Raw genomic sequence first — 26,988 nt, 5'->3', positions numbered from 1 at the left:
TTGATCCAAGAATAGGGTTACTGTTTCTAATGAGACACGAATAGTTTCCAAAAAAAGGTAAATAGAGAAGTAGGTTTCTAGGTCCTTTTTTTTCAACATGAGACAGTCAAAAGTTGTGTCTCTTGTTGCCCTCACACATCCCAAGGAATGTCATGCTTCATCATCGGGTGGTGTTCCTCGTTGGACCTGCGCTGCAATGCCCTATGGGTCCCCCGAAGGATCTCATTAGCAGAGATCTTTTATTTTGCTATATGATGAATGAGGGTATTAGTTTTAAGTGGGGTCATGAAAAGTGAGTGTGTGAATAAATATTAAAACTGGCTATGGGATACCATGAATATTTTTAATATGTTGGTTCACTTGTCAGAGTAACAAACTCGTAGGTTGTTGTTACTAGTGGGATAATAATGCACGCATGGTCAATGGTATGTGTAGCAGACTCGCGCACCCAGCAGAAACCCTCGTTACGGTACGGGCCGCCATGTGATAGCTTATGAAGCCTATTGAATCAAAATAATAGTTCTCTAGGTCAGGATACCAGTGGTTATTATGAGCTGGCGCCACCCTCAACAAAACAGAAGGGGGACCGCTCTACCAATTATCTCAATTGGGGTAACTCATTCAGAATCTCACAAACAAGTTTTCTGGTCCTGATGAAGCGCCAAGGTTCTTTTTGACCACTATAAGGTGCGAAACATTTTGACCTTTTAGTTACTAGAGGACATTATTACCCCACTAGTAACAACAACAACAACTGCCGAACTGCCAAGCCAGTGCCTGAAAAGTTTCAGCGCTCCGTCCATCATCTCCTTGTGTTTACTTTGTTTGCCGTAATGTGGCAGGGTATGCCCAGGCGTGGGTCCCTTGCTCACTTTGCCGCTGGATTCAAGCTAACCTGGCTGATGAGGGGTGTTACCCCTAAACCGGTCGCAGGATGCTTGTTTCTGGTTCAGGGAAGACCTGGCTTGGCAGTTCGGGCTGGACTGTTCCCATGAGGCACAGGGCCAAGACTGATTTGCATATAGCTGGGTCTGAACTGAGGGGGCGAAGTGAGCTAAAGAACGATGATGGATTCAACCCAGATATGTGACTGGGGTTGAGTGTCTGAAAAGTTTCAGCGCTCCATCCATCATCTCCTTTTGTTTTCTTTGTTTGCCCTAAGTTGGCAGGGTATCCCCAGACGTGCTCACTTTGCCACTGGATTCAAGCTAACCTGGCTGATGAGGTGTGTTACCCCGAAAACAAGGCCCAGGATGCTTGTTTCCGGTTGAGGCAAGACCTGGGTTGGCAGTTCGGGCTGGACTGTTCCCATGAGGCACAAAGTCAAGACTGATTTTGCATATAGATGGGTCTCAACTGAGGTGGTGAAGTGAGCTAAAGAACGATGATGGATTCAACCCAGATCTGTGATGGGGGGTGAGTGTCTGAAAAGTGTCAGCTCTCCGTCCATCATCTCCTTGTGTTTAAGTTTATGATTGTTCACAAAGGGATTTACAAGTAGTATCTTCACAAGTGCAGAGTCACCACACAAAAAAAGATATGTCTTTTAATGTGCGGAGACTCCACACTGGTAAAGATGCTACTCGTAAATCCCTTTGTGAATAGCAAACAATCGTAAACTTACACAAAAATGTAAGTTTACCTTTGTGAATCAGGCCCTATGAGTGCATTTTTGTGCACTTAGTGCTTTTATGACTGCAAAGATTGTCCTATATTATAACATGCGGAGATGTCCACAGTCGTAAAGATACACACGCAAAACTACATCCGTGGTTTGTGAATAACAAACAAGTAGTAACATTGCACCAAAAGTGTAATTTTACCTTTGTGAATAAGGCCCTTTTGCTAAAGTACTACTGTGCAGCTGGACTATATACTGGGGTGGTAAATGGCTCTGCATAAAAACCTTGTGAACCCTGCCAAAAAGTGGGTTATTAATTTGGAATTAAAATAAATAAGCGCAATCCCATTTGGCCAAAAACGCTTTTAAGAAAATCTTTGCTGTACCCTTAGTTACTGTGGCATAAGCAGAGTTTAAGAAGTACCAAACATTTTACAGTCAAAACAACACAGTAAAATTACTAGAATACCCTTGCCAGAATATCAGAAATGGAAGAAAATAAGCAATAAGACACACAGATAGAGATTTTTTTAACTTTTAGGCAAAAAGGACCAATAAGAAGTTAAGTAGACAGTTGACCAGAACCTAGTTATGATTTCAGGCCGACCACAATGAAGCGGGGATTAGGTAGGCCAAGTGGGTCACACTGTCAACATTTTTATCTTTGAACTCAGTCAACTTTTTGAAATTCAAAGGCTCCTAGTGAGGGAAGGCAGGCAACTCATGCTGATGACAGGGCCTCAAATTAAGGTAAATTGTTAATACACTCAAACTGAAGCCGTTAGCTGAGCATTACAAAGCTGAATTCCAGAGTGGCTGAGGTTCCTTTACCCCTTGGGCAGATTTGCTGCCTCTCTCCAGTCAAGTGTTTTCACTTTGGACTTTCTTGATTCACAAAATCCAAGGGCAAAGGTGGAGGATGTAGCCAGGAAGGTTTCTATGAATCCACAAACCTTTACTGGAAATTCTCTCTGAATCTGTATTCAGTGCAGGAAAAGCTGCGAGCAGAACAAACCTGCTTTTCTGTCCAGCCAAGGCTGTGCCCTCCACACGGAAGCCTTAGAACCTTGTTGTGTCCTCTGGACGTGAAAAGAAAAGACTGAGTCTCAAATTTCTCAAATTGCTGGGAAAATTTTTTCTCAGGTCTTCTGGGCAGGTTTCTAGGCACCAGTTGTCTCTCCACCCAGGCCTTCTGCAAGATCCAGGCCTTGATGGTCAGTGGTCAGTTGAGAATTCTTGCAGTCAGGATTCCTTCTGTTCTTATGTACCTGTGGCAGGTCCTGGAGGCCACCCAGTTCACCTTTGGAGAATAGTTGAAGTCCCTTGCTGCCATCAGGAGTCAGAAGTCATTGATTCTTCTTTCCACTAGATATTAAGCAAGTCATCTTTCTTCCAGATGTTTGTTTCAAATATCCAGGAGTGTCTTGAGGGGTTGGTTGTAAAGTGGCAGTCTTATCATTTGCACAAGTCACTGAATGGAGAATTGCCTACACCCAGTCATAGCTAATTTAACACAGAATTCCCACTGCCCGTTTCAGCAATACTAATTTCAGTATGCTGCCAATCTTCCAAGAATCCCTCAACCAAAATGGTTCCAGCCTTCCTCCAACTGTAGAAATTCCAGTTCTTCTTCTTGTCACTTCCCTATTGTTATACAGTGCTTACCCTCCCATGCTAGAACTGATTTTCACTCTAGGTGGGGTTTGAGAAAGAAAGTCTGGGATGGCTTTGGGAATCAGTGGTTGCAAATCCAGGTGGACTTTTGGCATTTTCAAATCAAATATTAAAGCTGGTCTTTGTTCTCTCTCTCCTCCAAATGGCTAAGTATCCACTTGTTGACACCAATTCTGTATTTCTGCTACCAGAAGCCAATCCTTTGTCTTCCAGATGGAGGACCATTAGCAACATTGGATGGATTCCATCTCTGAAGCAAGGCTGAGAAGCAAACCAGTTTACAATCAGGTGTACAACGTATATTTTCCAAAAGCTACTTTTCTACTGCATTATTAAAAATCTAATTTCACCATTAGATTTTTAACCTAAATGCAAACTAACTTTTAATCACGGTTGTAGTGCTTTACATTGTTTACATATGAAAAAGGGATTTTATTGATAACTAGGCCTGTTCCTGGAAAATGCAGGTTTACCCACACAGTGAAAATAACTTTTTCTAATTGAACAATATGAGGTTATTCTGTTCCCAATATCAAGCAAGTCACATGTTTATACATTAAGCACCCAGGCTTATGGGTGTACATGGCATATTTTAGGAGTGAATTAACAAATAAATGAAACACATGTCTTCTGCATGGCAAAGACACTGCCATCTGACACTGCAGTACTTGTAATCTTCACTTCGGCCCATGTATGACCGTTAATTTACAGCGATTTGTGCAGCCTCTGTGTCAATATACAATGTTCTTAATTGAAAGTTAAATAACCCAGTTGTGTGAAACCAATTTTGCTGGTCCATTTTACTGACACAGCACATACACTGTGGCACTGAATGGCAGTGTCACGGTGCATGGAGTCATAGGACCAGTAAGAATGGGGTCCATAAAAAGGTGACAAGATCACGGTGACAAAGCAGAAAAGGCAACGTCTTTATAAGTCCTTCAGCAAGTGATGACATCAAATGAGTCAATAGATAACTAAATGAGGCAATTATTAAGCCAGTACACCCTTAAAGGCAACTATGGTTCTGCTGCTGGTGACTAGTCACTGGCGGGAAGACATCTGTATCCTGAATGGGTCATCTTGTCTCTGGGAGATACATGAGCTTGGTTGTTTTAATAGTGTATAGCACATGAAAAAACAGTAAACAAACAGTACCAATAAATAACACAACACCCCTAAACAAACTGAATCAACAAATAATACAACATATTGTTTCTTGATTAATGCATGTAAGATGATTCAAATTGCTTGGATGGTGTCTTGTGGCTATTCTCAAAGTGAAAATCAATTGCAGGATTTTAAGATTCTTGTACCGAATGCCTGGTGCACATGCATAAAAATTCATAATACAATGCCCATTTCATTTACATCACGTTAATAAACAGTTGCCACTGAAATAATTATATGACAGCATATATTTTTTTCTGAAAAGGTTAATTATTAACTTTTGCACTGATAAAATATTTGTTTCTAATTTGTAAAAATTCCAGAGCTGTTCATTGCCTAAGTAATATTTAGACATCACTAGACAGATTTGAAAAGGAATGAAATATTTTGTTTGTATTTAGCACTCTCAATGAGTGTTACAATGACAATGCCTGATCCACATATTAAAATATAGATGTTTGTGCACCACTAGATATTAATTTATATTAGCTTTTATCAGAAATTAGTGTAAATAACATGCTAGTGTTGTCAGCTGTTCTTCACTACGGACTTGAATAAACAATCTGCTGTAATTTAAAATAAATTAGGTTTCACAGAACAATCTTAATTAGGTTGGACATTGCAAGTTCAGAATTAAAAGATGTTTGTGATGCAGAAGGTAAGAACTAAACCCTGAAGATGTTGATGTAAATCCGTATGAGCAACAAAGAAAAAATGAGGTAAAATAAATAAATAAAGGAAAATGTCTAGATTATTTATAACATTTTTAAACGAATATGAAATTAAAAAATAGAAGAATGGGACACTCTCTGATAGCTTAGAGCCAGAAAACATAGCATCTGTGTTTTAATTAAATCTAAATGAAGAGATAGAGTTGCCATCTGAGAATTAATGAAGAAAATAAAACAACCAGATATAATATCAAGAAGCGAGTAGAAAACAAAACAAGATGAACATTTTCAAATCATTGGAAGAAAGTTTTTGATTGGTAAACAGTAAGCAATTAAGTAATGTTTATTGGAAACGAAAGTGGACATGGATGCAACATTGTGGGACACAATGAGTGGGAGAACAACAACACTTTCCAGGAGACTAAGGTACATATTTTCAAGACAGGCGATAACATTATCGCCGCTTTAGCGGCAGAAAACTGCCGCTAAATTGGCGATAATGGGCTTGATAATATGCTCTATGGAATTCCAATTGAAGCCCATGTTAGATGTGAGGGACATCTAACATGGGCTTCAATTGGAATTCCATAGAGCATATTATCAAGCCCATTATCGCCGTTAAAGCGGCGATAATTTTATCACCTGTCTTGATAATATGCCCCCAGGTAGGAGGAATTTGATAGATAAAATAAATACTAGGATAGATCCAACCAAGATATCACTACAAATGAGTAAATGCTCAAAAGGAAAGGGTGAACATATCTCCCTTAAAGCACTCTATTTTATCTTCATGACAACATAAACCTGGATTGAGGGATGGAAATTAACACTTACATATAATACCGACACATTTGTATGTTTAATCATCATACTGATTGCATTTAACATTAATTGGGTGAAATATATCTTTAAGCGGACTCATACAATTTCCTTTTTTCGAAATCATGACAGAATTAATTGCTACAGCTGCTCAATTGTAAAATGACTGTCTGGGGACATACTGGAATTCATGACTATCTGCAGGGCCCTGTCCTATTGGACGAAGATATCAAAATTAAAGATGCATCTGTCTCTGCCAGATCTGCAGTGTGTTGGGAAAGCAACATATGATACATTGTGAAATGCTATTTAACATTTTAACATAATTATGTTATAGATTTGTTTGTGCTAAAACAAACCAGAGATCCCAGTGTTCCTCTGCCTATCGCAGCAGGGCCATCACAACCCACTCTCTGGTCTGATATCATATATAACGAACCCTTGCCTTAAAGATAGCTCTGATGGTGGCCTAAAATCTAATTTTTCAGCAATATGCTCAAAGATTGAATACTGGAAAGTGGTTAATATTTGACTGAGAGCTCAACTATTATCTTAAGTTCAGTGGTCGCGAATTTATGAAACCGAAATAAATATATACATATTTTTGTTACGATTTGCACAGAAACAATTTATCAATTTTATAGAATAACTGAAAATGCTCCCACCTTGTATTTTTAGTATGATTCTAAAAGAATAAACTAATTCTGTCACTTAGTCACTCATCCACTCACATTGTAATAGTAGAAATGTGGAGTATTTACACATAGGCTCCTGTGCACTCCTTCCTGAAGCATTAATCTGTGTATTTGATAACCATTGCTGATGCTTGGTTCAGCAAAACGGTCCTGAAGAAGCTTCTTATTGTAAATACTTGAATACACCCACTCTAACTTTGTTGCTTGGGTGTAGATTGATATCCACTATTTTCTACAGGAGTGTAGATGATCAAAAGTTGAACTGCACATCTCTCTATCCTATTGAAATTGGTGCTTGTTATACATCTATGGGCACTGGAAATGTCAACCAATTTGTAATTTTAATTAGAATAAAACATTGAGGGACGTATTCTCAAGGAGGTATCGCCGAGTTAACGGCACTTTAACACAGCCAAAGTCGCGATAAATTTATCACCCCATTCGCAAGCTGGTGCTAACAGCCCATAGCACCAGTTTACCTGCGATAGCAGCCACAAAAAACATTGCCACATATGACCGCGGCAACTATCGCTAATGAGATGTAGAGTAGGTGTTCAGGTGCCAAAAGCCGCGACAACACCACTCCACAACATTCTCAGCGACCAGCCAGATCTGCGATAAGATCACAAAACATGCGATAAGGCGCGTTAGCAGCAGAAAATTAACACCTGCTCTGACAATGTGCAAAGTCGATCGGCAGCCTGCACCACAAAAGGGAGCCCAGCCCAGAACCACACCTGAAGAACAATAGATGCCATAGAGCCACTGAACATGCGTGCCGGACACCCAAGAGGGCCAAAACACCCACCGCCACCACCCCCAGGACCCCCCCTCCCCAGCACCCCCCCAGCCAAAGACATGCCACATCAACTACACGGAATCATGTACAAAATAATCCGCCTGATGTCGCACAATCACATCTGGTGACATGCATGTGTCATCACATAAATGAGCATCACACATTCACCTTTGAAGCAACAAATGAAAATGTATTAAAATAAACACAGAACAGAAATGAAGACACATGGCGGCTCTCCTCGGGACATTCCGTAGGTCACAGCCTGCAAGACAAAAATCATTATGAGAAGGTGTGTCCTGCGCACATCAAGGGACAGAGAGAGAGCAAAGGAGAGAGGGAGGCAGAGAGGGAGAGAGAGATAGACGGACAGAGAGGGGGAGAGAGAGATAGACGGTCAGAGAGGGGGAGAGAGATAGATGGACAGAGAGGGGGAGAGAGAGATAGATGGACAGAGAGGAAGAGAGTGAGATAGACAGACAGACAGGGGGAGAGAGAGATAAACGGACAGAGAGGGGGAGAGAGATAGACGGACAGAGAAGAGAAGAGAGAGATAGACGGACAGAGAGGGAGAGAGAATGATAGACGGACTGAGAGGGGGAGAGAGAGATAGACGGACAGAGCGGGGGAGAGAGATAGACGGACAGAGGGGGAGAGAGAGATAGACAGACAGAGAGGGGGAGAGAGAGATAAACGGACAGAGAGGGGAAGGGAGATAGACGGACAGAGAGGGGGAGAGAGAGATAGATGGACAGAGAAGGGAAGAGAGAGATAGACGGACAGCGAGGGAGAGAGAGAGCTAGACGGACAGAGTGGGGGAGAGAGAGAAAAGAAGAGAGGGACAGGGAGAGAGAGTGCCGACACTACGCACCCAGGCCACACTGCTCACCTGCTGCCCCCGGTGTGTCTCCAACCACGTGCCGGTATGTAGTGCAGTTCACCAGGTTCCACATCTGAGACAGACCCGTCATCTGAAACAGAGTCCAGATACATGAATGGCACAGAACATACAATTGCACAAGATATCATCACCTGACCGCCCCTGCGCACCCAGGCAGATGCACCCCAGCCCCTCCCGCCACCCAGCAGTGCATGCCCACCTCTGCGCACCCAGGCAGATGCACCCCAGCCCCTCCCACTGCCCAGCAGTGCATGCCCACCTCTGCGCACCCAGGCAGATGCACCCTAGCCCCTCCCGCCGCCCTGCCACCCTCCACATCATGCAGCCCCACTCTGCAGGTCTCACTTTTGATGCTGGGTCTTGATTTCGCCATGGCAGAGGACATACCAGTGCACAGGGCATCATCGCAGGCTGCACACCCGCTCAGCGCTTGAGGTGCCACTAACTCTGTGTCCCGCGAGGCCACACCACATGGCGGTAGCTCCTGCTGTCCGCTGGCTCAGGCCTACACTGCGGTCCAGCAGGGCACACAAAACCTAAGCAGTCCGGACCGCTGGGATGGGGCATCATCGCAGGCAGCACACCCGCTCAGCACTTACGATGCCCCTACCTCAGTGCATTAAAAGTCACCGTCCCGTGGCGGTGTGCCTGTGCCGGCAGCAGTGTATCCGGTGCCACTAAGTCTGTGCCCCACAAGTCATGGACCCTCTATGATTGGGTGTCGTGGTGCAGATGCCATCATGTCACCTCCGTGATGTCGCAGGCCCCCATGCCTACATGCACACCACACAGATACACCCGAGAGAGGTTGGAAATGGAATTGAGTACGTGCACCCATCCCTTTTTATTGGCAGGGTCTCATGTGCTGTGACACGTGTGCTGGATGGGTGTGGTGTGGGTGTACACCAGCCGTGAGGGAGTGGCTGTGGCATGCTGACAACTAGACCTGTGAGCAGCAGATCCCTACAGGGAAGACCTGGGACATGTAGTGTTGTCGTCCCCCCTGTAAGAGTAAGCATAGTGGGCTGGCCTGGCATATGCCAGTCCAGCGTAAGGGTTTGAACAATGACCCAGGGGCTCTGGGCGTTGTTCCGTACAGGGCTGGACAAAGAAGTAACAAATGCGTGTGTCACTGTTATTGCATTGGCGTCACCCTGACAACATTCGGCAATGTATCACCCTTTGACCCAAGTCCAATGACATGAGCCACATGGACGTAAGAGGAATTCACTGACCCTACATTCATCCATACTATGGTGAAAGACCATAGACATGATACATCTGTGTGATTTGGAATGCTTAATGCACATTCAGTGGAGTGTTGCATCTGGAGCAGTACAGGGCCATGCAAAGCCCACTTTACAATGTTGGCCCATGGAGGGCCAGCCAGAGTCCTTCAGGAAATGACAAGTCCAAAGGAAAAGGAAGAGTTCAGTCCGCAGTCTGTTAGCTGTGTCATTGGCGAACATACAGAATATGGAAGTCCATTGCGAGGTACAAGGTGAGTGTCGCAGAGTGTATTGGGAGACAGTGGAAGGTGATGATGCAGAGGGCAGAACCAAGCTGAAACTGACCATATGGCAGAGATGAATGCTACAGTTTTCTCCGTACCAGTAAGGCGGTTTCATCCACATCTTCGTCCTCTGCTGTCTCATGTGCCTCACGTGTGGGTGGTGCTGGCCTTTCTCCAGCACTGTGTGGCAGTGACACCTCAGGGTCCGGAGGTGGAATGTCTGCTGCACTGTGTGGCACTGACACTTCAGGGGGCAGAGATGTGGATGGAGTGGTAGCAGCAGCATGCATCGGCGCCAGGCTTTGTGGCAGCAATGCCATGAAGATGGTTTTGAGGTCATTGTGGAACCCAGCTACCTCTCGCTGGTATGTAGCCGTGGCAGCTGCTCTTCCAGCATTGGCCCGCTCCATGGTCTCCATGAGACTCCGCATGTGTCCCAACTCCTTGGGTGAGCTCGCTGGAGCCACTCTGACTAGACAGTCGTTCTTGTCTCAGAGTCAGGACTCTGGCGATGTCAGCCATGGTTCGTTGGAGAGCATGGAGCGGACTGTGGATGTCCGTTAGTGACTGTGAGTGGTCCCTGATGGGAATTAGACACCAGTTTGTCTACCATGCGGTCAAAACCCAACGCACATGTTCAGCCAGCTGTTTCTGGCATCCCAACACATGGCGTTGGAATGCCATGTGTTCTTCGTGGTGGTCCTGGGAGGCAGCTGTGGTGGCAGGTGCTGCCTGCTGTGTGTTTTGTGCAGGGGGTGGGGTGTCCCCATTTGCAGCTAGGCTGCCCTGCTTCTGGAGGTGGGCTGCGGAGACTGTCAATGAACTCTTGGAGGGGGTTGGAGTCGCGGCTGTGGTGGTCCTCTTCGTCATCAGAGAAGCGAGGTTTGGGCAGCTCTGCAGGCGGTGTTGATTGTCCCTCTGCAATGTGAAGGGGAGATGCAGTTTGACAATGTGCTCACATGTGTGTTGTCGGATTGTACATGTTCACATACAGACTGCATGACTGTGTACATCCTGGGTGTTTTGGAGGGGCTGCCTATTTGCTGCAGGACAGTGGACATTTCGACAACATCAAGGATGTGTGTTTGTACTTGTACATTGTCTACTTACATTTCCCTGCAATGCCACTTGTGATTGGCCAGTGTCTGCACCCAGTAGGCGCCAGTTGTGTCCTGTGTTCTGTTGTGGAAGTGTTGTGGTTTGTGCCACTTTGTTGTCAGTGTTGATGTGCTCTGCATGTTAGGTGTGTGTGCTGCATTGGGGGGTGGCCCCTGCTGCTCTGTTTTGCTGCCCCTTATCCCTTTCATGCAGTGTGCCTTTGACTTCTGTGCTTGTACAGTGCTGACATGTAGCATACTTGGGTACATTGTTCTCTTGGTGGGAGTTGGGGTCTGAGGTATGGTTTGTCCGCAGATGTGCTTAGCTCAATTGTGCATGTGTGCCATTGTGCCCATCTCCCCCGTCCCCCCAGTCCCTGGTCATTACTCACCCTGGTGCTGTTGTTTCCGGTCATGTTGAGCAGTGTCCGGTCCCCCGACTGCAGCCACCGTCTCCCCACTGATAATTGTGGACACCATTTCCTCCATGTCGTCCAGCTCCTCCTGTAGCGCAGGACTCCCACCTCCAGTGTGCATTGCTGCCTTCCGGTTGTGTTCGAGTTTCAGCTTTGTTTTGCGCTTGACGTCATTCCAGCACCTCTTGACCTCTTCCATTGTCCTCTTCAGCACTCCGACTGAATTCACCTTGTCCAAAATGGACTGCCATAGTCCATTTTTTGTTGCCAATGACACAGTGGAGGTGACGAACAGTTGTTGATGGTGTTCAACCCCCTCCGTTATCAGGATCCTGTCTTCCTGCGGACTGAAGCGCTTCTTCCTACTCTTCTTCTCCTTGCCCTTCCCTGACCCCGAGGTCCCAGGCAGGTCCTCCGGGGGGCTTGTGGGGTTCTGGTTCTCCTCTGTACTTGCTCCGGCAACAACCATTGTGCTTGGCTGTTGTTTGGCATTTGTTTGTCAGTTTTTTTCTACTTTTATGGTGATTTTTCCTGCCTGACGTGTGTGAATTGCAGGTCTGTAGCTGGTTTTCGCAGATTTTTGTATCGCGATTGGCCTCATCTCAGCTTTTTTGCACTCGCGTTTTGCATTTTTGTGCCATGGCGTTGATTTTAACGCGGTCAGTTGGCGTGTTATCTGGAGAATATCGCATTGGGCCGCAGTGTTGAGAATGCTTCGTTAACACAGCGTAATTTTCCCGCAATAGACTGAGATGTAGAAGATTGCGTTAAGTAACTTTTGCGATGGTTATCACACATTCTTGGAAATATCCCCCTGAGTGTGATCATGAGTAGATGCCATACGACTATTTGCAGACAAGTGTGCTCACTACATTAAATATATATTTCAAGTGAAACATTTGAGAATTAACACAGCAGAGCGAGACAGAGGCCAGCTGTAAGAGGGATTACTTACATCAATTTAACTGAACCCGCCTTTTCACTGTTGCACAAGTTGACAAATTGGCATGTGCTTCATGTGCATGCTGAATAGCAGAGTTAAAGGGCGGACATGTTGCTAAATCAGGAATTTTTATCAGGTATCAAGGTCGAAATTATTTTCTGACAGAAGTTCAACCAGGGCACCACCTTCTCCACTCAATAGGAGAGAATTGATGGCTCATTCAAAGCAAGGAGGCGATAGGTTCCAGGAAAGGGAAAGTGGGCATTTAGCAGCTATTTATGTATTAATACCTGTCCGGTCCCTGCCCTCACCTTTGCACCTCTCTCTCTCTCTCTCTGTGTCTCTCTCGCTCTCTCTCTCGTTCTCTCTCTCTCTCTGTCTATATCCCAGCATCCTCAATCTGTCCCATTTCTGTGTATCTGGGTGGTAGTGATAAAGCTTCACCGGTGATCATGATCCAGAGAGCTGCAGACTCCATCCCTCTATCTCCATAGCCATAGGGAAGCTTGGCACATTGTCCAATGCCACATGATGTGACACCAATGGCATGACAGTATGCCCACAACCTTGTAATGACTAGACAACATGTAGCAATCTGGCAGTGCTTCTGCACTCAGCAGAAGCACATCAAAGTCATATGCTACTGCCTGCATTTTGTGGATAAGTTTGGGGCTTATGAATTTTGTGTTCTGTGTGGGAATATATATGCATAAGTGTGTTGTATGAGTGTGTGTTTGTGTAAACATGTATGTGCTTGAATACTGGAATGAATGAGTAAGTCTGTTTAGGATTGTGAGTGTGGACATTGGCCATCCTTTAGATGATGCTGGCAATACTATACTCTGGCCAACCATACTATTATGGAGGCCATAGCATATTGTCCCCCTCCTGGTGTTCACCATTAGCAAAACTGCATCCTTAGCTAAATCTGGCATAACTGTGGCATTGGTGCACTATGTCCACCTACCATTGTTGGCATTACAGTATTGTGCCAGCCTTTGGTGTATTAGTAGTCACCACTGGCATAATGATGTCTGTGTCATTGTGTTTACTCCAAGTATAATTGTGAGCCGGGTATATTCTGCCCTCTTGTCTTCCTTGAAACTAAGGAGGTCATTCATCTCATAGCAGTCTTTTCTATCAATGTGGCTTCCACTTGAGTCTAGAATTGTATGGCTTGGTTGTATTCAGTAAGAGCTTCTTCAGTAACGGAATCACAATCTGTTTTTAAATTTTGGAAGGATCAAATCCTATTGTACAGGAAGTATTTTAATATTATCATGAGAGCCACTGATATCAATGTAGATAAGGTTCTCAGAATTAACCCAAGGTAGTAGTCAATGGCTACCCTGACTTCAGACAGGCCATTGAAGGAGCTACCTCCACTCCAGTAACATGGGAAATTATGTTAGAATGGTTTTCAAAATTAATCCCAAGAATTTGCTATCCTCTAAGTTTCTGTTAAGTGGCAAAGGTTTTTTGCTGCTTTTAATATTGTGCCTGTTTTTGTCCACTTTAATGATTGAAAAATCAACGTCCCACACACAGATCCTTAGTTGCAATGGCAGAGCTAATTGCATTGGCATGTGCAATTTCTTTAGTCACATAAAAAAGTTATTTATATTTATTCAGACTGGCTAAGAACTTTAAATTATACTTGTCAAGGTTTAGTAGCGTCCGTAAGGTCTTTCTATTTTTTTGACTGGCTTGTATAAAGTAGGTGCAAGGAATCGGTATAATCCCTACAACAAATGCATTGTTGGCACGTTTTTCCCTTTTCTTCCTTTACAGTTTACTTTAACTATGAAAGTTTTTGTGGTCCTGTCAACAACTCCAATGCCTTTTGTCAAAGGGGTAGTGAATCAGGAACATTTCCTAGCTGGTTGCAACAAGGCAATAATAATTAGTTTGAATCAATTCTTGCAGAGAACTTAGATTTATTTTATAAAATTAAATTCACTGTGTTTTGTTACCTTCTCCCCCTCCCCCCGATATGCAGTTAGATTTCCCGCTGGACGGTCAAACGAGGGATGTGGTAGGGTTTTAACTAGTGTTCTACTTTTAATGGTGCTAATCTGAATACTCAGCTGCACGAGTAGACGAAGTAACTAGTTGTGAGAGACCTAAGGATTCCATCATTGTAAGGCAATCTTTGACTGGTGTGATTACAGGTTTATTCAGGACCTCTCCTAAAATGGTTATGCTCAATAAGCTGTAGGCGAGCAATAGCTCAAGGTGGAAGTGGCACATGCTGCAGCTGAAAGGAAGCAGCTGCAAATCAGAGCTTCGAAGGTGGGAACCATACAAGAAGAGATTCATCTAGCCTTCAAGATATTGTGGAAAATAGCTGTTACATCCTGACTTTGCTGACCCACCCTGTCCATGTGAATTATGTTATAATCCATCGAACAACACATGCCGGGTCTAAGGCTGATATATGTTTGAACCAGCTCTCAGTAACAAATAGTAAGTCAAGGTCGTGTTTTTCTATAAATATATCGAGTTTCCACGTGGGCTTTGAAGAGACTGCGTGTTTAGGAAGAGGCGGCAGAGAGAGTCATTCTTAGCTTCATGTGCGGAGAATGCTGTTTGCCCCCATTCACGTACATTCACATCTGGTCGTGGGTGATCTTGCTTGAAATGTTCAAGATGGGCTCTTAGGGCAGGTGAAGAACTACTAGTCATGCCCTGACATGCTGGAATGTCCTCTCTTAAGTACACTCTTATATTAGGAGATGTTCTGTGGAAAGAGGTAAAGCCAGGTCTTGTGTTCTATATCTACCCATGTCGTCAACAGGCGCAGTTGTTGCATTGTTGGGAGCCAGTCTTACCAGCCATTCAGTAGCTGACTAGTAAGGGTAAAGGGAGGAAGAAAAAATACCGCCAAAGAAAAATACATATTGAACTTAAAAACCTGAAAGCACACCCGTGGTCCAGACAGCCCCAAAGATAACAGGACAGTCTGGTTCAAACAACATGAACCCCTGACGTCATACACGGAAATTAAATAGGTAGGCAACAAGAAAATGAAAGCCTAAATATGGTTTAAGTAAAATAAGGATTCTATCATTCAGAATAAATACATGATTAAAAAGTCCTTAAAGTCGGGTAGCGGGTGCGACAATCAGTTGTCCACTCTAGTGCATACCCAGCGGGCACCATTGGTGGAAAGGGAGTGTGAACAGCTAGCCAATCGCTGGCTGCTGAATCGGGTACTCACCTCCCTTGAGGCAAGGACAGGAAGAGTCTTTGAGAAAGAGGGAATGACAAAGGTAGAAAGAAACGAGCATTGCGAAGTACTAAGGTCTGTTTTCATTTGCAAACCATTTGGCTTTTCTGCGGCTTGCTTTCTTTGGAAATCGTTTTAGTTGACTTTATTACAAAAAGCCATTCAAATATGGCCACTGATGCATGCACACATGCTTCACAAAAATCACTGAAACGTGGCTGCTTAAGTGTGTACATGCCGTGCATGCATATTTGAATGCTATTTACTTTTCTAAAAAACATTGAAGCATGCCACTACAACAGTGGTCTTCAAAGTTCTGAATGCTGCACCCTCCCAATATTTTTTTTTTTAATTCATTGGGGCCCCCGTAGCATTTTGCACAATTATTCTACTAAATTGGCAATGTTTAAATATGTTCGACTTATTTCAACACAAGACATATTTAAACATTGTAGTTAAATTCTGTTGCTGTTTTAAAAATGGAACCAAATACTTTATTACCAAACATGCTATTCTGGTCAGCCAGACCTTACTATCATGTGAAAGTATCCTCAGTGAGATTATTAGAAATGGGGCTGGGGTCTTTCACAAATATTTGGAGCCCCTTCCCTTTTGACACCTTCTCCCAACCAGTATATAAATGACAAAAAGATGTTAGTGATGGTCCATTAGAGAGCAGTGTATTGCCGCTCATTTTGTTTCTGCTTAAAACAAAGCACTGTCATCACCATAATGCTTCTTTTGGCCAGAGACTGGAACCCCCCCTGGGATCACTTGAGGCCCGAGGGCGGCCCGAACCCACTTTGAAGACCCCTGCACTACAGCCATGTTTGAATGATGTTAAAGTCCATTGAATCTGGCCACTCGTACATTGCATGGATGCACGTGCATAGGCAGAGATGTTTAATGATTTGTGTTTAAATCTGTTTATTAATTAATTTAGCACATCATGGGAAACATACACAATAATCCATTGCTGCATCACTTGTCACGTTATTATTCTCGACACCTCTGCTCGCAGCAGGATTCGCCATGAGGCATACTCAAGAATTTCCCATCAAAACAGATCTCAGACTACCCTAATAGCAAACAAGGGTAAAGGAGATGGATGGAAGAACAACAAAAGAATTAATGCATCAAACACCTTCCACAATGTACCAAAGCCCCTAAACTCCCCTACCTACCAGAGGATGATCCCTGGAAAGACCAGACCAAGGCCCAACCAATCCCAACCTCTGTACCACAAAACTGGACAAAATAGTAAACCACATGAGACAGGGTTCACTCAAAGTCCACAAGTAGTCTCTCCAATAAGCTTTTCACTGACTCTGCCTTCCAAAAATATTTTGTTTTGCCAGGTGTTCAACCCTCAGTCTCACTGGGAACCGTATCAATGTAGACAGCCGATTCAAAGCCACCCCCTCTCTAACTACCATCTGTTCTTTCTTCCTCGCTAGAGTGACTAGATGAGGGCTCAGTATGCACAGCAATCAGATCTCCCCAAACATCATCCTTTTCTTGCGGACAGCAGATCTCAGGTTTTTCTCCCTCCTCACTTATAACTGGAGGACCACTTTCACCATACTCCTAGTGACTTCAGAGGTAGACGCAAATTCAGAACTGTTTGACTGTCCAGAAGCTCATGGAAGATTTTCTTCCGGTCCTTCAGTCAGTTTTTCTATTCAACCATGGCAGGGACACCTAGAATTTGAAGTAGAGCCCCCTTCTTCTCAGGTTTTCCAGAAGCTCTCTTCATGTGTCCAGTTTCAGTATACTTGCAACATCATAGAATTTGAAGACAGCCAAATCTTCCACAGCTATTTAAGTGAATAGGCCGCGTTACAATGCATGCGTTTAGAACGCATGCCTTTACAAGCGGTCATTATAAAGACTGCGTTGTTACATCGGAGACCATTGCAATGCAAGTCATTACAACGACTTGCTGTAGGGGGTGCGCTGGATGTTGGAATAGTATAATTTACTATTCCAACTCCAGTCTGTGCCACAGTAGGGAAGATGTTGAATTAAAAATCCAACACCTTCTGCCCCCTACAGCAAGTCGTTGTAACTGCTTGCATTGTAATGGCATGCGATGTAACAACGCTGTTGTTGTAATGACTGCGTTGTAATGGCATGTCATGTGTAAATGTCGTTGTAAACAATGTTTACTTATTTAATTAGCATATGTGCATGCCATTAGTGTGTGAATGTCATGTACCACGCTTTCAAGAGCCTGATTCACAGCGGACAACCAGCTAGCCTACCCCTCCACTTTTTGCTGGACTGCTTCTGAAAATCATATCTGGATGGATAGTTTTGATAGATTTTAGTAAGATTATCTTCTTTGTGGAACACTTCATGTTGACAGGTGAATACACCCCCCACTTCCAACTGTCCCATACTGGTTGAGGTGTTGCAGGGTTTAAAAATATACGCCTTATGTTTCTTGTGGTCTACCATCATATTCTCTGTAAGGCAGATTCACCTAGCTATAGTGAGGGCTCACTACTTATCACCCTAGACATCTCAACCACTTCACAAAATGTCCAGTTCCGTTCCTTTAGGAGGTCCACACTTGAGGCCCAAGTTCCATATAAGGATTGTGTGTACTATGACCCAATCAGAAGGGGCACTGGGGTAATTCACAGCTGCGGAGCCCCGGTTTGCCCTGGCAGGTCCTCTTGCCTGTCCGTCCTCCAGGGGCCCATAGAAAGAGAGCTGCAGCCTCGGTTTGGGCACGCCCTCAGGGTGCCAACCTGTCCTTCTGTTCTGCCCTGAATCCAACACAGAAAGACGGTGCCTCAGTTTCGAGCATAGCAGCCCCAGAGAGCGAGCCTCACTGCATCTCCAGGTGCCCAACTGCCTCCCCTGTCAACTGGACCATTTTGGTCCACTCGTGGTTATCAATGGGAGGCAAAACAGTCAAGCAGGAGGTAAAATGTCAGAGAAACCCCGGAATGTGTAGCCTTCTTGAGTCTCAGCCGACTACTCCCCCAATTGAATGGCGAAAGCCCTTTTAATCATGGACACATCTTGTAATGCTGAGCACTGCAAGAGTCATTACAGGTCAGTAGCAGTAGCTAGGGACTGCCAGGCCCCTTGCAAAGTAAAAACTTCAAATAAAAACATATTTAAAAAAAATAAAGATGCCTACTAGTCCTGACACTCAAGGGAGACCAATTTCTGTGTGCGTGACAACATTGTGCTTTGACTGACTACCATGACTCACAGAGAAGAAAATCAACGGTTGAAGTGGGCAGCACATTGTTCAATGCATTATGCTTTGGTGGGCAGTAGAAAAATGTTAGTTGCTCAACAACAGACCAATGGATGAAGAGGACTAACATTAAGCACCTGTATGCAAGTATGTGTATGAATGTATTTTATATGGATTGTTCTATCAAAAGGTGTTGGCTAATGCCAAATCTAAACATATGGTTAATTAAAAAACACACTTAACAGAACAAGCATAAAGTTAATCTAACTGGATCCAAGCAGCTCTAAAGTATATTAAACAAAACAGGAAGTAAACAACAGCAACAACAACAGCAAAAATGTAACAGTGGGTGCAAGCACCTCTCAATGTTCACATGAAATAAAAAAATTAGCTAATTCAGGTGAACTGCATGATTAAAACATCTTTGAAGTTGGGAGGTGGTTACAGCAATTGGTTCTTTCAATAGTCTCAGATTTTTACCAGTGTAACTACTGTTTAAAATTTACATTTGCCCATACTTTGCTGATTTTGGAGAATTCTGTCCTTTTTTCTATGCTACACTCTCTGGCGTTGGGGGTCTGTTCATAACTGGCTTTCTTCATACATCTCCCTGTCCTTATCCTTTGATTCCTTGTGAGGTTGTGCTTCCGCATCCTATCCACTTCCATTTCAGGGTTCCCCTAAGTCCCTTTCCTCAATCTGCTTCTTTGCTCTCTCAACACTATTCCTATTCAATTCAATTTAATATAACTTTATTCGGTCTAAATAGGCCATAAAAGTACATGAAAATATTACACATAGCTGTAATCACACATACATTTTTTTAAATGATCATTCGTTACAAACAGTTTTAAAATGAGTGCATAAAAAGGCTTTAAAGGTTCAGCAACACATCAAGTGATACGTTAAATAACCATACTAGAAACTGACAGAAAAGAGGAAAGTGAAAACAGGTTTCAGTGCTCCATTGCAATATTATAAGCAGTAAGTCTAGATAGGGGAGCATGAGAAGGAGATAGAGAGAGAACACAAACCTCAACCATGCGCTCCTACTATCCCTCAGGAGTAGACCCGACTTCTGTGCCAATACTATATGCTAAACCATACTCCACGAAAAAAATCTGACAGACTAGCCCATCATGGTGCATCTGGCCCTAAATGCTCTTTTTAAAAAAAGCACAGACAATGAATGCAATTTCGGTTGAACACAGGTATTGTTAGTAAAGGAGAGCTGGTCTACAGTGGCAGAGGCCTAGCCTCCGTAACAAGGGTCTCAAGAACTGCTTTCATGCCTGTCTGTACAATTTACAGAAGAACATAAAGCGCAATAATGACTGTACACAATGATTATCATAGGGACAGAAGAAGACTATATTACCCCCTAAGTCTACAAAATGTTTGAAAAATAAAGACCAATAAATTGTCTCTGCTTTGAAGCGGAAAAGACGTGACCACTCCCATCTTGGCAGATCAAGCGACAGATACAAGGAGGGATGTTTGTATGTAAAAGACTATACTAAGGCAACAACAAGGGTTTAGATAACTGGTGTTACAGCCTAATATTTACACAGTAGTTCTTAAATAATATTTTCACCTCCAGCCTGTCATTTTTAGGTATACGTCTGGGTTCGGTAAACCACCAGGATAAGCCAAGGAAACCAAGGGTGTCCTGTATATCACCAGGGTATGGAGCATGCCTTGTCCAACGTCTAGCCACTAAACACTTACAGAGTTTAGTGGCTAGGTTCAACCAAATGCTGTGTCGAGGGGACTCCATATTTTGGGCATAGATTTCACCAAATCTATCGGTACTCTGTCTGGACCTGGGGCTTTCCCACCCTTACTACTCAAATTCCTCCAAAGTTAATAAAATTGGGGGGAGTTCTGCAGTCTTTTAAGGACGGTAACAGACATATTTGGACCATCCTCCATGTGATAGATGGAAGCAAAATGCGTAACCCAGTCTGCAACTGAGATGTTATTTTGGAGAGGGGGAATGGTGGAAGAGTTCCTTGCTCAGATTAACTTTACTAAGTCCCAAAAGGATTTACTGTCTTTTCCCTGGGACGCCAGCTCCAGATGTTCCCAGTCTTGATTATATACTTCCCTCTTTCTATTTGTAAGTGTGGTTCTGTACTCAGTTTGTGCCAGGGAGATTTCAGTCTTATTCCTGGGGTGGGCGTTTAGGGCTTTCCTCAACTTCCTATTTGCCAGGGACCAGACCCCATCGGACCATCTTTGGTCCATGTTTGAGGCACGAATTGGCTTGAGCATGAAGTCCCTAATTGTGTGTATTAACCCATTATAGTGTAAGTCCATGGATTCCTGTACATTCTCCATTACACAGTAGAGGAATTTGTTTAAGTGCAACTTAAGTAAGGCAGTTAGTAACTCTTTTGGATCTTTCAAATGCCAGACTAGTCACAAATCATCCGAGGAGTGATGCATAATGGAAGCAAAATTACTGTTACGGACGAAGCCCATAAGCAGTAAAAACATAGAGGCGCTCAAGGTGTTATGATCGCCCCAGTCTGTGGGCAAGATCTCTCCTTTGGCGAACCAGGGTAAAGAAATCAGAGCTGATGAACATATAGTCTGTAAGGAAAGATCTCCCTCCCCCTCTGAATGACGTCAGCGTGTTGCATGCTCCCCCTAGGATTTCAAGTAAATCAACCAAGTCGTGGGCGGTAAGATATTTAAAAAGCTATGCACCCCTTGTGTCTTGCGTCCTGCAGTCCTATTGTTTCTTCCTATGGTCTGGTTTCCCATTTCTGCGCTGATGAGTCAAAATCTTTTTTACTTTCTCTTGTTTCTCTATTTCTTTAGGAACGCATCACTGCATGCTTGTCAGCAAATGAGGCTTAGATGGCCTCCCATTTTTAAAGCTCAATCCTAACAAGCCTGAGAACCTGTTTTTTCTGCTCAATGTTCCTATCCAGCTCCACCTCTCATTTCCTTTCCACCCACCACTGTGCCATACTCTTCATCGGCTCTAAATCTCTGCTTTGAATTTAATTCCTCTTAGAATTTCACACCTCCGATTACCGTCATGATCATCTATTCAATACCTGAAAAATCAAACCCCTTATCACTTTTTTCTGTTTTACATTACTTCTTTAAATCCAGCTGTTGTCTTACTTTAGCCCACTGCTCTTCTCTGTTTGTGGACCTGCTTAAACATTAAACTATTACACTTCCGGCAATACAGATCTCCTGTGCCGGTTTACTATTTTCCCTTCTATCTCGCTGTCAATCAACCTCTTCCTCCTGCAGTGATAACTTTTTTCCTTGCAATGTTAATTTTGCTGTTTATGTATGTGTTTATATGTTACCTTATCTTACTCCTCTGTGCCTATTGTCACTAATTTCCCATTAATTTTCTGGCTATCCTCTTCATCTGCCTTTGCGTGTCAGTTATGGACACCCCTTCCCGATTGCAAAGACATTTATTTATGTAGCGTTATTTGACTAATGCATGCTGTGGGGAGACAGAGTGTGCCAGATGTCCCACATGCTTCTTTCCACAGCATAAATGCCACATTATTTCTTTATTTATTGGCTGGCAAGCAGGAATTCAATTGAAATTTAGTTTGACATCCCTGGGCCATTTTACATATTCACTTACACTGAAGCAAAGAAAGAAAATACAGCACACTAGCATACTCATCTCATCAACACCATATTTAGGTCTTAAGGATATTTTGTCTTCAATTACATATGATTTTTGTCAGCCCATGTTCATGATTGGATGTCTTTTTCTGTCTGTCTCATCTTCCTGCTTCGAATTCAATGACTTTCCTGCTCGTTCTTGTTTTTGCCCGTCCCTGGAACGTTACTGCTTTGCGTCATTTGAATTTGGATGACTTGTATCCTTCCACTGCTGTTGTGAGTGGAATATTTCTTTTGCTTTACGTCATTTGTGATGGGATGACTTGTATCCTTCCACTGCAGTTGTGAGTGGAATGTTTCTTTATTTGCATTTCAGTATCCATGTGAGTGCGTCGCTTTTAACACTCTCTTCCTCATATTCCCTCTGTCACTGCTGTTTTATTTTAAATATATTATTATTATAATGTTTGCCCAGGGCCTGATCGTTTTTCCCATTTGCTGCCAATCCCTGTATCCACAACTTCCCTTTCCCTCCGTTTATTATTTACATGTTTAATTTGTTTTTCTTTTTTGCAATGGGCTGGTGGCTGCATACTGACACTAGTCTGCTCACTGTTTTACCATTATCTGCTGCCCCACGCAGTTTACTTCCACCTTCCCTCCTTCTTTTTATTTAAAATATTTTGTGAGTACCCAGCAGCTATGCACTTCTCCTCGGTTGATCGTGACTTCTGCCATTGTGTGGCATCCCTATGCATACTTTATTTAGTCTACAACTTTTACATGGTAATTAAAGAATAAAGTGAATAAAAATTACACGATGGCATACTCATGCGTGCTTTTGCACAGTGAACCTCTAGGATGGATTTTCTAGTGCCTCCTTTTTGTATTTTAGTTTAAAGTAAAAGAAAAATGTTTCAAGAAGACCATCGTGCATTTGTATAAGTTTCAGTGTGAGACCTATTGGCTTTGTCAATGCTTGATCGTATTGCCTGTGTTGTTGTAATGGAGCAACTGGTGTTTGTATCAGGACAAGCATGGCACAAACTGACTTATTACTACTTTTATTGTATTTGAAATAAGAATTGCAAAAAATACATGTATTTTACCTTTCAGGTCTTTTGGAGATGGCCCTTTTTGCAGAGTTATCCCTAAACCTTTTGCTTCTTCCTCCAACTTACTGTTGTTGGTTTTAGGACTCTGGGCACTTTATCACTGCTGATCAGTGCTAAAGTGCATATGCTCTCTGGGTAAATTGTGTTATGGATTGGTGTTTCCATGATTGGCATATTTGATTTACTTGTCAGTCCCTAGTAAAATGCACTGAGTGTGCCAGTGCCTGTAAATCAAATGCTACTAGTGGGCTTGCAGCACTGATTGTGCCACCCACACGAGTAACCCTGAAAAGGTACCTCAGACCTGCCACTGCAGAGTCTGCATGCAGTTGTAACTGCCATGTCGACTTGGCAAGTGCACCCACTTGCCAGGCCCTACCCTTCCCTTTTCTTACATGTAAGTCACGCCTAAGGTAGGCCCAAGGTACCCGGTGGGCCGGGTGAAGTGTATGTGAAAGGTAGGAAATGCCCTGATGTGTGTGGCATGTCCAGATACTGAAATACTGCCAATTTCGTTTTTCACTATTGAAAGGCTATGTGGCCCAGCATGGGAGTTAATTTATAACATCTTATAAATATAACTTCCCATTGGGACCAGAGAGAAGAATAAAGTTTAGTATGCCTGAACTCAAAATCTAAAGATGCATCTTTTAGTAAATGTGATTTTTACATTCTGTGTTTGAAAATACCACTTTTAGAAAGTAGGTATGTTCTTGCTTAGCCATTCTGTGTGCCTCTGCTAGGATGTGTATTGACTGTCTGGCTTTGGAGTGACAGGAGTTGGGGTGGTGCATTCTCTCAGATGGCCACCGGGGGGGGGTTGATGTGTGTCCTGCCTTTCCTGAATGAGTCAGGGCTGGGCTGAATAGGCCCAGTCTGCATTTAGAGTGGTGGGGGGAGATTTCCCTTGCACATGAATAGGCCCTCTCTGCCTTGGACAATGCTGTCTCCACCTCCTGCCAGGAAGCTGCACCAGTGAGGACAGACTTGGTTTGAGCTGGGTGCAGACACTCTGCCTGAGAGGACAAAGGATTTTGTGGTATAAGTATTGGGGTCCTGACCCCAGAATTTTAGAACTCTTTTGGACGAAGAAGACTGCCAAGAAGAAGAGCTGGAGAAGCTGTGAGGAGGAACTACAACTTTGCTGTGTGCTTTGCTGTGTTGGCCTGCAGTGGCTGCTTCTGTCTTGGGCAGTGAAAGGACTGGACTTGGACTTTCTGCAATCTATTTTTGTGAGTTTCTCTAAAGGGTTGAGGCAGAGCTTGCCCCCTCTTCAAGAAGTCTCAGGAACAGCAAAGACTTCAAGTTCTTCTGCCCTCAGCACTGGGTACTGTGTGTTTTGTGCTGCAACAGAAGAAAAAGCAACCCGACGCCGTCTATGACGCCGCTGCTGACTCCGTGTCCTGAAGCCACCATAAAGCGCACCTCTGCACCGCGACTCTAGTCTAACCGACGACACCTGCTGATGCCGCCACCGAGCTGCTGCTCACACCGTGACATGTGGGCACCGCACTCTGCATTGCCTTGCTTCACAACGCCGCCTTGGTATCCCTGACGACGACGCTCCACGCTGAAATGGACACTTCTGCTTGCACCGTGGTTTGAGGCCACCGCTCCTAAAGTTACACGATGCACCGCTCTCATCCTGCACTGCAGCCCTGGCCTTCCAACGCCAGGGCCATCGATTCCACTTCGAAGCAAAACCAAAGGGGATGATGGACGAAGTGTTGAACATTGCAAGCACTCACCCCCAGTCAATTGATCTGGGTTTAATCCATCATCATTCTTTAGCTCACTCCGCCACCCCAGTTCAGACATGGCCATATACAAATCAGTCTGACACTGTGCCTCATGGGAACAGTCCAGCCCGAACTGCCAAGCCATGTCTTCCCTGGACCGAAAACAAGCATCCTGGGACCGGTTTCTGGCTAATCAGCCGTCATCAGCCAGGCTAGCTTGAATCCAGTGACAAAGTGAGCAAGGGACCCACGTCTGGGCATACCCTGCCAAATTAGAACGAACAAAGCACAACCAAAGGGGATGATGGACGAAGTGTTGAACATTGCAAGCACTCGCCCCCTGTCAACTGACTGGGTTTAATCCATCAACATTCTTTAGCTCACTCCGCCACCCCAGTTCAGACATGGCCATATGCAAATCAGTCTGACCATGTGACCATGGGAACAGTCCAGCCCGATTCTAGTTCGTCAGCCGACGACATCGCTTCAGCAACGCCGCCGCCGCTGTTTGCACTGTGACCTGCCAGCACCGCGACGAGCTCTGCACCACTTCGCACCACGACCTTGATCTCACTGACGACACCATCTGATGCCGCAACCGAGCTGCTGCTCGCACTGCGACCTGAGAGCACCAGAACTGGTTGGATTTGTTTGCTCACTGCCCCGTGATAGCCCCAGAGGGAGCTATCGACCTAAAGGAACTGTTTTTCAAGGTTTTTTTGATAACTGAAGATCTCTAAATACTGTATTGTGGATTTTTATCGTTTTGGGTCTTGTCTTGAGTATATAAAAATATTGGATATTTTTCTAAACTGGTGTGGTGTCCTTTTGTAGTGCGTACACTGTATTACTGTTGGTTATGTGCAAATGCTTTACACACTGCCTCTAAGATAAGCATGACAGCTCGTGCCAAGCTACCAAGGGGATAAGCAAGGGTTATTTCAGGAGTGTAACTCCCTTATCCTGACTAGAAAGAGGGGTCCCTATTTGGCCAAAGGTACCTACCTCTGCCAACTAGAGACCCCCATTTCTAACAAGGTGTGATACATTTGGCTACATTTAATGTAAATTAAATATGTTACATGTTCTATTACACAAGTAGCTGAAATGAGATGTACCTAATGTGTGTGTTATGAATAAACCAGTAAACTAGTGGTTCTTTATGAAATTAAATGTTTAATCATTAAAATTATTTCTAAAACACACACACGCGCACGCATATATTCACAATCTGTGTGTCCAATTTTGTCCTTGGGGAAAAAAAAATCTTTCTATAATATGGACACTAGTAAAATCAGTAGCCACCGTTCCATATTATTTGTTTTGCTCGGCTGTAATGTTTCACTGTTGTGTCCACAGGTATTTTGAATAGGTGAAATGGTCATAAGACTCACTCACATCGCAAGATGCAATTGAATGCATGGACCCGATTAACAAATAACACCATAAAAACTATACTTTTACACATGCTCTTAGAATTGGGTGTAGATTTATGACTTAAGGCTAATCACAAAACTTATCATTACTGTGTCTGGAAAGTTTCTGGAAAGCTGTGCTAGTGGCACTACTGGTAAAATCATGTCACTCCCAAATCTCTGTTTCTTCTCGGTGAAACATTTTTCCCTGTGGTGAAATCCCTTTCCCTACTTTTCCTTGATCATATTGGGGGTTGATCCTTTCTCATTCACAGCCTGGAAAGAGATGTAATCCTGCCTTTGCATGGTGTAAGTCTTTGTCCATTTCCACAGTGAGAAGGGGTCAGC

General features: G+C 43.8%; 1 protein-coding gene across 1 annotated transcript in view; it reads left to right on the top strand.

The window, feature by feature from the left end:
* Positions 1 to 26,988, top strand: part of BMP5 (bone morphogenetic protein 5) — a 533,543-nt gene that overhangs the window by 456,452 nt on the left and 50,103 nt on the right. The window lies entirely within an intron of this gene.

This window comes from Triturus cristatus, chromosome 6 (assembly GCF_964204655.1).
Source record: "Triturus cristatus chromosome 6, aTriCri1.1, whole genome shotgun sequence".
NCBI lineage: Eukaryota > Metazoa > Chordata > Amphibia > Caudata > Salamandridae > Triturus > Triturus cristatus.
This window is presented reverse-complemented; position numbering and strand designations above follow the sequence as displayed.